The sequence below is a fragment of the Sciurus carolinensis genome, chromosome 3 (assembly GCF_902686445.1).
Source record: "Sciurus carolinensis chromosome 3, mSciCar1.2, whole genome shotgun sequence".
NCBI lineage: Eukaryota > Metazoa > Chordata > Mammalia > Rodentia > Sciuridae > Sciurus > Sciurus carolinensis.
In genome coordinates, this window is record NC_062215.1 from 36,712,039 (window position 1) to 36,725,191 (window position 13,153).

General features: G+C 36.4%; 1 protein-coding gene across 5 annotated transcripts in view; it reads right to left on the bottom strand.

Moving 5' to 3' along the window:
• Positions 1-13,153, bottom strand: part of Acaca (acetyl-CoA carboxylase alpha) — a 269,515-nt gene that overhangs the window by 71,220 nt on the left and 185,142 nt on the right. The gene's annotated exons all lie outside the window — the stretch shown is intronic.

Sequence of the window (13,153 nt, forward strand, 5' to 3'; positions counted from 1 at the left end):
CCTCTCAAGGACTGCACAACTTTTGTGTCCTTTTACTGTCCTCAACCATTTGACAGGAATAACAGAAACATTCCTTACTGACTTACTCCAGGAATGCACTATTTCTGTAAGAATTTACTATGACTCAGCAATGTATCCTTAAGAGCAATTTTTGTGCTTTTTTCCAACACCAGAAAACTAAAAGATGCACAGAACTAATCTCTTGATATACTAAGATGTATGCAAATCTCTGTTCTCTGTTGTGCAGCATCTGACCAGTCACACAAATAAGTGATATTGGCTTAAAAGGCAGACTGATAATGTCCCTTGCCAAACCCTCACAATCCTCTCCTTTTTAAGTCCCCCTGTATACAAGAACTAGTCAATCCTACTTGTTTATCTGCTAGTTTCATTTCTTTTTTATTCACTTACAACCCAGTTACAGCTGCTGTTTTTCATGTCTACCTGTCTGTTTCCCATATACCTGGATAAGCAATGCTTTCCATTCTTTCCCCTGTTTCTAGTTCATTCTTCCCTCCCTGCCCCCAACACTCACCCCCCAAAACAAAGCCAACCAGATGAGGATTCCCAGTCCTGCCTATTGGAGCACAGCCACATCTGCAGCGTTGGTCCCTCATCCCCAGGCTGTTGCATATCACCTCATTGGGGAGATGGCCATCAAAAAGGGCCATTAACAGATGTAAATAGCAGCATCCCTGGAAAGCCACATGCATCACCCAGACTCAACCAGGCCAGTGATCATAAGCTCTGAGTACACATTTCTCAATCCAATTGCACATCCACTGTAATCAGGCTGGTTGAAGCTCTCCACACAGCTATTTGTGATTCTCAGCATTAAGAAATATATATATATATATGAAACACCCACAGATAAATATAAGCTATTTAATATATCATACCATTGGCCAAACACAAATCAAAATGGACATAATACACAGGAAAAAATCCAATTGCCTTCTGAGATATTACTCTATTTGCTCATTAAAGACAGATAAGAGAAGGAGAAACACATCATCCAAAAGATAGCACAGGAAACCCTAAATATCAGGATAATTTTGGCTGTGGTTCTTAAGAAGATAGTTAATACAATGCCTGTGTAGGGAGGAATATTTTGTATGCTTTCTATGTGCACTGCTTTAGCCCAACCACTCTTGTTTTTCAAGAAAGAAAAGCTGTTTTCTGTCTTCTTTCCTTCAAATGCAGTTGTAGTTAGGAAGATTGGGTTTTACACCAAATTTTGTGATATATTAACCTTAGCCACCTAGTTCAGAAGCAGCTTAGATATAAGCCCTGAAGAATCTACTTCGGCATTTGTGTGCTAATGTAAATACTGTGACAATGTGGCACTGGGCAGGCAAATAATACTCTTATCTTTCATTATTACCTGGGGACTCTAACTGTATCACTTGGGCAGTCAGTTCAGCAATTGGCCAGGTCATTATGCTTACAATATTGACTTCTAATTAGGTGTCAACACAGCAGCACCAAGAACACACTACTCTTTATCAATGTCTTTCTGAAGTGTGTTCCTCACCAGCGCCCTGCCCCCACTGCCTTAAAAAGTACCATTACAGAATGGAGAGTATTATCCCAGCAAGATTCCTTACTGGAAGAGATTCAGTATTGAGTCAGCAAAATGGATGAACATCTAAGAAAGTATCTGTTGCTCAATTTACTTTAAAATTTGGATTTCACTGTTAAACAAACAATAAGACATATATAATGATGAATGTGGGCTTTGGAGTCAACCAAACTTAGATCTAAATCTAGGTTCTATTGTTTATTAACTCTGTGGCCTTGGGAATATTATTTAACTTTATTGAGTTTCAACGTCCCCAGATGCAAAATAAAGAAAATAATACCCATGGGTTTGATAAACTATCGAAAGCAGTTTAACATACAAAGTTTACCCTTTTCTCTCCTCTCAATCTGTCTATATTCTATCTAATCTCAAAGGTTTGTTCAAATTCCATTTCCTCAGTAAAGTTTCCCTAGCACAAAGTAACCTTTCTCTTTTCCAGTCTCTTAAACCAAGACCTTCATGCAGAGAACCTATTTGATAATTAATCATATACTGCCTAGAACTTTTGTTAGCTTACCATCTTGAACCATTGTATCATCTCCTCTAGTGCCTTGCAGGATCCTGAGACATAATATGGGAGTAATGAATACTTCATAGTCTGCGTTTGATATCTGAAGATTATAGAATCACAGTCCTAAATGTCATTAAACTTTTTTCTTCACTAGCAATATTAACTGAACATCTATTAGATGCTGCACTGTACTACAAGTTGACAAATATTGATAGTGGTTAAGAGTTTAAGTGGAGGAGTCAAGCTGTCTGGTATAAATCCCAGTTTTATGCTAGCTATAAAATTTTAGACAAGTCAACCTTTGATAGCCTCACTTTTCACAATTATAAAATGGAGACAGTAATACCTTTCTGAAGGGACTGTTGTGAGGAACACCACACTGAATTAGTACACAGCCTGGTATATAAAAACCCTATTACTGGGTTGGGTTGTAGCTCAGTGGTAGAGCACTTGCCAAGCATGTGTTAGGCACTGGGTTCAATTCTCAGCACCGTGTATAAATAAATGGAATAAATGTTCACTGAAAACTAAAAAAATTTTTTTTAAAACTCTATTATTATTGCTGGGCATGGTGGTGCATGCCTATAGTCCCACCCAGCATCATGGGAAACTAGGCAGGAGGACTGCAAGTTCAAAGCCAGCCTTAGCAACAGCAAGGCACTAAGCAACTTAGTGAGACCCTGTCTCTAACTAAAATACAAAAATGGACTGGGGATGTGGCTCAGTGGTTGAGTGCCCCTGAGTTCAATCCCCAGTGCCCCCATCACCAAAAAAACCTTCTATTATTAACTCAAAGGTATTGTTATTGCCATGAGGGAACTGAGGCCCAGAGTAACTAAGTAACCGTTCTTACAGTGTGGGAAAAAATCTTTTTCACACACACTGCAGATAGAGCACTAATTTCCAAAGTTTGTAAAGAACTTAAAACACTTTACATCAAAAATACAAAGAACCCAATCAATAAATGGGCTAAGGAACTGGGTAGACACTTCACAGAAGAAGATATAGAGGCAATTAACAAATATATGAAAAAGTGTTATATATTCATATTCATAAGAGGATGATGATCCATAATGGGGGTGGGTATAGGAAAGATAGTGGAATGAGACAGACATCATTACTCTATGTACATGTATGATTATATGAATGTTGTGAATCTACATCATGTACAACCATAGAAACAAAAAACAATGAATCAAAATGCAGTCTGTAAAAATAAAAAACAAGAAATAAAAAAAAGAAAAAAAAAAAGCTAGTGTGAGTTACTTTTTTTTCTTTGCAGTACCAAGGGGTACTGTACCACTGAACTACATTCACAGAAAGGACCCGCCCCCGGCCCCGTCGTTCCTTTTGAAATAGGGCCTCACTCAGTTGTCTAAGCTGGCTGGCCTCAAACTTGCATTCCTTCTGCCATCCTCCTGCCTCAGTCTACCAAGTAGTTGGGATTACGAGTTGTGCATACCTGTGCCTGTGCCTGAAATGTTTACTTTTTAAAGTAAAGTTCACAGAAATAGAAATTATATTTCTTCACTAGTTAAGAAAATATTTTCCAGACTAGTGCTACTGCCTTTAGCTGAATACAATATGTAAGATGAATATCAATAACAGCATAATACAAATGTCGTGATAACAACATTTTTGGAGGGAAATTAATGGGATAGTGATGTCACTGTATTATTGTCTGTATACTCTTATAAATTGATGGCTGTGAATAGCATTCTAACACATCATAATATAATACTAAATTAGAAGGAGGAGGACACAAAATTGCATGCAAAATTGTGAGAGGCAAAATAGTCTTGTGGTTAAGGGTATAGACTCTGGAGCCAGATTCTGAGATTCTCAGTCTCAATCTAATAAAAGGAAGAGTCAGTCAGTTACTAGTCATATAAGCTTAGATGAGATACTAACCTTTCTGTGCTTCAGTTTCTTTATTGGTAAAAGGAGGGTAATAACTGTCTATATAAGTTTAGGGTGAGGATTAAATATATACTAAGTACATAGTAAATGCACACAGTAAATGCACAGTATGTTTTTAAAACTTTATCTAAAAGCATGCTAGTGGGTGGGGGAACACAAATTTTAAAAAAAGTAAAATGAGATAATAGTTTTAGGAGAATGGAATTGTATGTATGGTTTTCATTTTCCAAACTTTCTTTAATATATTTATATTGCTTTGATGACTTCAGCATTTTTTTTATCCACACTGGGTGGGGATTGAACCCAGGGGGTTTTACCACTAAACTACATTCCCACCCCTTTTTGTTTTGTGTTTTATTTTCAGATAGGCGTCTCATTAAGTTGCTGAGGCTGACCTTGAACTTCCGATCTTACTCATTTATTTTTTTTTCAGTTGCAGATGGACACAATACCTTTATTTTATTTATTTTTATGTGGTGCTAAGGATCAAACCCAGTGCCTTACACATACTAGGTAAGCCCTCTACCACTGAGCCACAACCCCAGTCCCTCTCATTTACTTTTTTTTAAAACATTTTTTTTCAATTTTTTTTTAGTTGTTTATTGATGGACCTTTATTTATATGCGGTGCTGAGAATCGAACCCAGTGCCTTACACATGCCAGGCAAGTGCTCTACCACTGAGCCACAACCCCAGTCCCTCATTTACTTTTTAATTCATAAAAATTTAAAGTCAGTCGGGCATGGTGGCGTATACCTGTAATCCCAGCAACTTGGGAGGCTGAGGCGGGAGGATCACAAGTTTGAGGTCAGCCTCAGAATTAGTGAGACCCTTATCTCAAAATAAAACATAAAAAAGGGGGCTGGGATTGCGGCTCAGTGATAGAGCAATTGCCTGGCATGTGTGAGGCCCTGGGTTCAAAACTCAGTATTGCATATAAAAATAAATAAATAAAAAATAAAGGTCCACTGAAAACTAAAATAATATTTTTAAAAAAACATAAAAAAGGGCTGAGATTATAGCTCAAGTGGTAGAGCACCCTTGGATTCTATCCCTAGTGACATACACACAAACACACATACAGCCGGAAAAAAAAAAAAATGAGAAAAGATTACCAAATACCTTTTCACTGAATGACAGGTACCTGGGAGTTTATATTATTATCCTGACTTTGGTACACATTTGAGTATTTCCGTAATAAAAAATATCATTTTTGCTGGGCATGGTGGTACCTGCATATAATCCTAGTGACTCAGGAGGCTGAAGCAGGAAGATTCCAAGTTTAAGGTCAGACTCATTAACTTATTGAGATCCTGTCTCAAAATAAACACTAAAAAGGATTGAAGATGTAGCTCAGTGGTAACATGTACCTAGGTTCAATCCCCAGTACCAAAAAAGAAAAAAAGAAAAAAAAGTATTTTTTAAGGGGAAAAAAAATCTCACCAGTTTAATGGATTTCCTACGTTTTAAAGGAACTGATTCTCAATTTTAGTTAGATTATAATAGATCATATTTATGTAAAGTTAAAAAGAGAGAAAAAATATGAAAATTGAAGTGAGACTATCAAGAACTATCTTAGGGGTGGGCACAGAGGCACACATCTATAATCCTAGCTACTCAGAGGCTTAGGCAGGGGAACTGCAAGTTCAAGGTCAGCTTTAGTAACTTAGAACTTTGTCTCAAAATATATTTTAAAAGGTGAGAGGATTTAAGCTCAGTGATAAAGTGCCCCTCAACCCCACCCCCAACCCACCCCAGGTTCAATCTCCAGTACAAGGGAAAAAAGAAAAAGGAAAAAAAAAAAAAAAAGAAAAAGAACTATGTTAGTGCTTGGGGTGTAGCTCAGTGGTAGAATGCTTGCCTTGCACGTATAAAGTCCTGGGTTCATTCCCTAGCTCTGGGGAAAAAAAGAAAAACCTACCTTAGTTGGTTGGGCTATCATTTTTTTTTTAAAAGATATTTTCTGCAATGATGTGGTAGAATGTATATATAGGTTTATACAATATTAATATCCCTACCTGAGAAGTAACTGCTTCAGTGTTTTTCTGGTCTGATGGTTAAATACATATTTATACTTTTTAAGTCAATATTTGTACAATAGACAAGAACAGTGCCTATCAGCTAAATACATATTTAGGACTGTACCACATGTATTACAAACATGTACTAAAATCGAAAGCTTATATTTATACAGAGCCTTTCATCTTGAAGGGGGCTAAAGAGCTTTACAAACATATGTACATAAAAGGACGTTTGTACTGATAGGCAGGCAAGGTATCAATTCGCCCACTCCCCTATTTCTTTCAGCAGTCCTGGGTAGGAACACATGGTGTCAACAGATGCAGGTTTATAACAGCTGCAAAGACACGTAACACAATAATCCAGTAGCGATGCACAGTCACTGAAAGGAGGATTGCAACTTCAGAATAGCAACTGCTCTCCTCCAATGCAGAAGCACCACAGCCATTTTCAGCTTTGTGTTTTTAAATTATTCTCTACCAAATTCAACTAATCACTTGACAAAATTGAATTTGATACTGGAAGTGGTTTCTGAATGCAAAACACTTTCTGTCTGATGATGAACACTAGGTTGAAAAATGCTTCCCCCTGCCCTTGTTAGATTTAGGAGAAAAGGTGGGGGGCAGGGGTAGGATCACAACATTCAGGATCACAATATTCAGAATATTCTAAGAATAGCTTTGTCTTAGAGGATTGGGTATTACTTTGGAAGACAGACATATTTCTTCCCCCTCCATCTAATTAGGACAGCTCAAGTTTTTCAGTTGAATTACATAGAAGTCTATATATGTTATATACACAATGAAGATTTTATTATGCAAAAATTCTGCAATCACTATAAAGGTATACACAAGTGTGAAAATGTGATTAGGAATGTGACACTCACTGATTTCACCTAAGCTCAAGCTGCATTGTATATTAACTGAAGAATAACAACCAAGGGAAATCCCATCACTGAATTCCATTTTTTTTTTTCTGTCTTCTCTTTCCTGTCCACATTTCTACTCAAATGAAACCTGGTAAAAATGACACTCCAGGACTAAGGGATGAGGACTGACCAGCTAAGAAAGCAACAAAAGGGCAACCTGTAGCCTGTTTGGGCTAGTGGGTGGGTTTATGGTCTACTGAGTTTCAGACTCACGATTCTTAATACTGGCAGCACCAGAATCTTCCCTGACCACTGCCTCTCGTGAGAACTGACTATCCAAGTGGGTCCTATGTACTTACTGAAAACTGTCTTTTTGTTAATATTGCCATGAGTACATTTTAAAATATTTTATTTTGGATACATTTTCATGACAGGACATTCAAAAAAACAGGTTTCTTAGTTTTCTTTTAGGGATATCAAGCTAAGATAATTGTCTTAAAGTGAAAAAGGGAAGAGAATCAAAAGAGTTACAGTGATCAAACTAAAGATTAGAAGAAATAAGTATTTGTTTTCCTTATATGAGTACTGAGAGAGAAAATATTTCTCTGGCCACATTCTAATCCTGGAATAAACACAGTCAAGTAAGGGAGGAGAGAGAAGGGAGGAGAAGGCAAGCAGAAGAGAACAGTCTTATTTAACTGTTTTTATGTGGGTAAAATGATTTGTGCCACAGTATTTCCATAAGAAGTGGGACCATTATTTTCCTGTAGAAACACATTTGGTTTGAAAAGTATCACTGGACAGGACGTGAAAATCAAACCAAATGAATTATTCACAACCTCCGATCAGAGGTGATCATTATTTCTGATGCTCCAAACAGTGATTAGGATTCTGCCCTGAGATGTCATTTTCTCGCTGAGTAACACCAGCGATACAGAAAGGCATTATCTATCTATCCATATATGTATTTTTTCTCCTGGGAGGACCCTGGTTTAATGTTACTATAACAGACACTAAAAACATGATAATATTAACATTTATTCTGGTGGTATCCATAAATGCCATTAGTCTGACACAAAGTGTCAACACTAATCATGACCCAAAATTAACACCAAAATTGACATCAACATTAATTGTACTATCAGTGTGAACAGAATGTGCAAGCGCCACAGGCACTTTGCAAAGCTGCATTTGTTATAAAATAAAATAATAATGTTAAACTCAACAAGGAAATTTGAAGAGAAAGCTAAGAGGCAAAACATGACTGGATTTTGTTTTTTGCAGGTGTAAGAAGCATCCATCAACTCTAGCTATGCTGCGGGAGGCAGAAAGAGAACATCATTGCCACGGTTGCCTTTCTTCTATCTCCACACTGTAAGTTCTGCCAGTAGCAACAAACATCTTTCCACACAGATTTAAATACAGGTTACACTGTGGCTGAAATGATGACACTGCTAGTTTCCATGCTAAAAGTCTAAAACTTGAGTGATTTTTGGCAAAGCCTCCAGGAGCGATTGTTCTAATTCTGCTAATACCAGGAAGATGACCACCCTGCAGAGCTCTGGGGCAGCAATACAAAGAATTCTAGTATGTCTGAGCTGAAATGGATTTAGGTATTATTTGCAACATAAAAATGAGAAAACTAAAACCCACAGAGAACGAATTGGAACTTGAGTTCCTTTTCAGCTACATAACAAAATGTGACTTTTGCCCCCTTTTGTATTTTGTATGGAATGTTAAATCTTCACCTTTAATAAGAAACTATAGAAGTAACTGCCATAGAAATTTTAACTCATATTTGTCTCGTAATAAAACACAATGAAATATTATAAAATACTGTATGTTTTAAAAGATATATATTAAAGTCATAAGGCAATGTAACATTTAACTTAAATGTGTTCTATTTGTGAAAACCAGGTTGAAAAAAATATCAGCACCTTTGTATACTATATTATTTGTCAGATATAGCATACTTCATTGCCTAGTGCTAGATGATCACACAAAAGAGCTCAAAACAATTTTCTTAATAGCCAACAAAACTTTTTTCATGCTTGGGTAATTAAAACATGGCTGAATAAACTTAGTCTCTCTAAGATGTGTTAAGAGGGTAAGTATAATTTTTAGAGCAGAAAAAAAATTCATTCTGGAAGTAAATTTTTGCTAACATTATCAAAGATTAGAAATAATAATTCTGAAATAATGATTTCTCCTTGTAGACATAGTACTTTAATAAGCATACCATTTTTTTTTTAAACATGCACATGGAAGTAAGTGGTATTTGAGAAACAAGACACAGGATTAATTGCTTGATACGGAAATTAACCAAGCTGGCCTACTATAGTCCTAGAGCTTTGCCCATTAATCATATGAAAGAATGTTGAACTCTGGTGCTCCACGCTACACCTCATCCTCTGGTGTCATCTACTGCTGTCCTGATGTTCATTATTGCTTCTAGTTGGAGCAGTAAAGTTTCTTGATGTAGGGTACTATGTCACATCCTTTTTTGGTAAAACCTTAAAGCTTAAGACATGTAAGAAAATGCTGGCAGATACATTCTTTTAAGTGTTATCTCTAGGACTTGCTTTGGAAAAAAAAAAATGGAGGAGTCCTCCACAAGGACTACTCTAGTGAGCCAATGGACACTTTAGGATTTTCAAAGTTGATTGCGCTCACTGAGGTTTATTTGCTAACAATGAAGTGAGTCAAAACCAACTAATCAACCTGATGAGAAATCTACAACACTAATAACAGTCATTCAGAAGGAATCCTGAGAAAAGTATATGCATCCCAAAAGAACAGTGTTAGAAATTCATGAGAAGCAATTCCATGGTAGGGAGACTTATTTTTCAAAACTAGCCTCAAAAGTTTTCTACTTTTCCTTTTTCCTTGTAGTATGGGAATTGAACCCAGCATCTCCTTTATGCTAGGGAGATGCTCTACCACTGAGCCACATTCCTAGTCTTTTTTTGTTGTTTTCTTTAGCCTCAAAATTTTTCTAATGAAGTATCCAAATGGAAGATCACTTTAGACAATGACTTGTAGCCAAATATATTCACTTAGAATGGGGATAAAATAAGAAAAGAGTATAATGTCTTTAAATAAAACTATCTTACCATAATACTTACATATCTTTCTCTATACTTAGAATTCCTATGTTGCTAGGCCTAAAAGATTCAAAATTGTTTTTCTGAAGCCCTTAATGAACAATAAGGCAAGGACAAATTATGAATGTTTATATATAACTAGTGGTATGAGACCCTTTTCTGTTGAGGATTGCAAAGCATTTACAAACATTCTCCTGTCTTCAAGGAGAGACAGGTAGTGTTAGATGGTCCCTGATCATGCACAGATCATGATCATCTTTTTTAGACCTGCTTTTCTTAGGTCTATTTCAGAGCTCACCTTCAGCATACTATAATTCAAATATGCTGTTTTTCTAACACATATCTAAAGAGATTGACACTGACTTAATTTTCATACCTAGCACAAGAAGTTAAACTGATTTCAAAAGAATGAAACAAAAGCACAATAAAATACGTCCAATTAGCTGCACATTCATGAAGCTATTCTGAGGTCAAATTGAGTAAGACAATGTACAAAAATTTAATGTTAAGTTAGAAAAATATTTGGGTCCCATGTTCATGAGAAATAGTCAACCCTTTCTTTACTCAAACCCACAGCATACACATACTCTCTCCAGGCAGTTTCAGAGCATAATGGGTTCCACTAGAATCTGAGTTCAGGATAACCTAAGCAATTCCTCTGAGAGTATGGAAAATGTCAACCAAGTGAATTAAGACAGAGGGTTATGGTGGTTTTTCTAAAATAAGAGGTCCTTTGGGTTAAGAGGTCCAGCCTAAGAACTGTCAGAATGGATCTACTAATTAATTTCTTCTAATCTTTTAGGCTTATTTAAGCTTAACAACTTCCTTTCCCTACCCAACTTCTAAATTTTTTTCACTCGACTAAAAATTTCAAAGAATTATAGCAACATGTAAGCGAGAAGCACAGTAAGATTTGTTCAAGCTGGTCACTGATGTAGACATATTTATCATATCATCTCTTTATATTTTTCTGTATTGTTTAAAATGTTTTAATAAAAAATTTAAAAAACACTATGCTTTGATGGTACTAGACAGTGTGAACTGAACAACAATTAAATATAGGTACTGGTAGGGTTGACCAAAGCTAGAACTGAATTCCTAATGCCCACTATCTCCATAATTTCATCCCAAGAACATAAAGCAGAACTGAAACCAAGCTATCAGTCCTAATGGTAGCTAGTCTTTAAACTTAAATTTACCCTACTTTATTTCCTCTTCTCAAAAGAATGTTTAGAGCCCTGATGTTGGTTCAACACATTGCCAACCAAAGAGTTAAAACTGCAACTGCATACTGTAGAAACAGTTGGAAAAGTCTACCATGCCAAGTGAAAGAAAAGGAAAGACACAGTAGCTTTGCTTCACCAAATAGGGTGATTCGAGAGGCTTGTTTGAATGCTAAATTACTAAGAAGGAAAAACGCTGACACCTAGTGCCCATATGAAAAAATGAAGCCTCAGAGTCACCACAGTTCTTAAGTGTGGTCCTGTGTAAGGGAGAGGGAACCATCAAATCACATTCAATTTGGAATATACTTCCCTTCCAGAAAAATTTTAAGAAAAAAAAATTTATGCCACACAAGAGTTTCAAACTCTGATTACAATCCTTTTTTGAATACATATACTGTACCATTTATTATAACTGCTTCTAAGCACGACATTTTCTCATCTCAGTTTTTCATTATGACAGAAGTGATAGGAGGGAATGATAAAAAGCCCATGTTCTGAAATGGTAAGGAAAACAGGGACCTAATTTCTACAAGCACTAAAATTACTATCATATCTACCTCTCTATCATATCTTTCATCATTGCCCGATTTAGAGATTCCTGATCTAGTTCACAGAGCTGTTAAACAAAAATAAAATAACAAAATGCTAATAACTTACTTCAGAACAAATACGAACACAGACTCAAAAAGACAGAATTTTCTTTATCTCACCAGGCAAAGTTAAGTTGTTCTCTGTCAAGTCCGTTACAGCGCTTGGCTTGATCTCAGCCTGAGCTTTTTAATAACAGGATTTAGTGCGAAGAGTAGCTACACTGGATTGCGAACTGTTACTCAAAATGTTCCCACCTACAATTACAGCTTCCACAAATGATCAAAATAGGTTAGCTAACCGGCAGGAAAATGAAAACAATTCTTCCAAAATAGAGAAACAGTAATGTAGAATTGCTGGATAGCTACATTTCTTCTGAATCCAGGTTCAACAGCACACATTCATCTATATACAGGGCTCATCACTGCACATCAACAGCGTGTAGAAACAAAATCAGTTTAGTCTACATTGCAATCACATTTTCCTCAATCTTATCTTTATTTTAATAAGTAAATTCAGAGCAACTCGTCTTTTTTAAAAAATATTTTTAGTTGTAGATGGACACAATACCTTTATTTATTTTTATGTGGTGTTGAGGATCGAACCCAGTGCCTCACACGTGCTAGGCAAGCGCTCTACCACTGAGCCACAACTCCAGCCCCTGGGCAACTCATCTTTAGATCTATTTGCAAGTAATGCAGTTCACAGATTTGGCCTATCTCTTTTTTTATTCCTACCCCAAATTCATACTAAATGTAATGCCATTCAAATCTGGCAATGAGAAAAATGTGTTCTGTACATTTCATCACGCATTAGGTGGCATTCCTTTAGTCATATCTTACTTTATGAGGAAGGAAAAACTATGAAAATAGAAAAGAAGCTAACATGAAATCAGAAAAGCTCTCTTTCTCCTGCTTCTAACACAGGCTCCAGTGTTCAAAATGCAGGTCACATCTCTGCTGAAATAGCCAATATTCTTCCTCAAATGGCAAACAAGTTACCTAAAACTAAATGGAACTGAATTGGTCCAAATCCTGGTCCCATCACCATTTCACCTATTTACTGTCCTGGAACAAAAAATAGGGAAGACAGACAGGCCACCAACACAGCCGACAGTCTAATAAGTGCAAGTTTCTGCCTTTGGTCGTGGGGAAAAGCATCTCAATTCATGGAAAAACTCTGCAAGAATCTCTTGTTTTACCCTTATTCCTTATATCCATGCACTAGCTTTTAAACTCAGAAACTCCCATCCTTCAAGGTAATGCAATACCACCCACAGTGATGACCTGGTAGAGCCATCACCTTTGGAGAACACCACATTATCATGATTTAATGT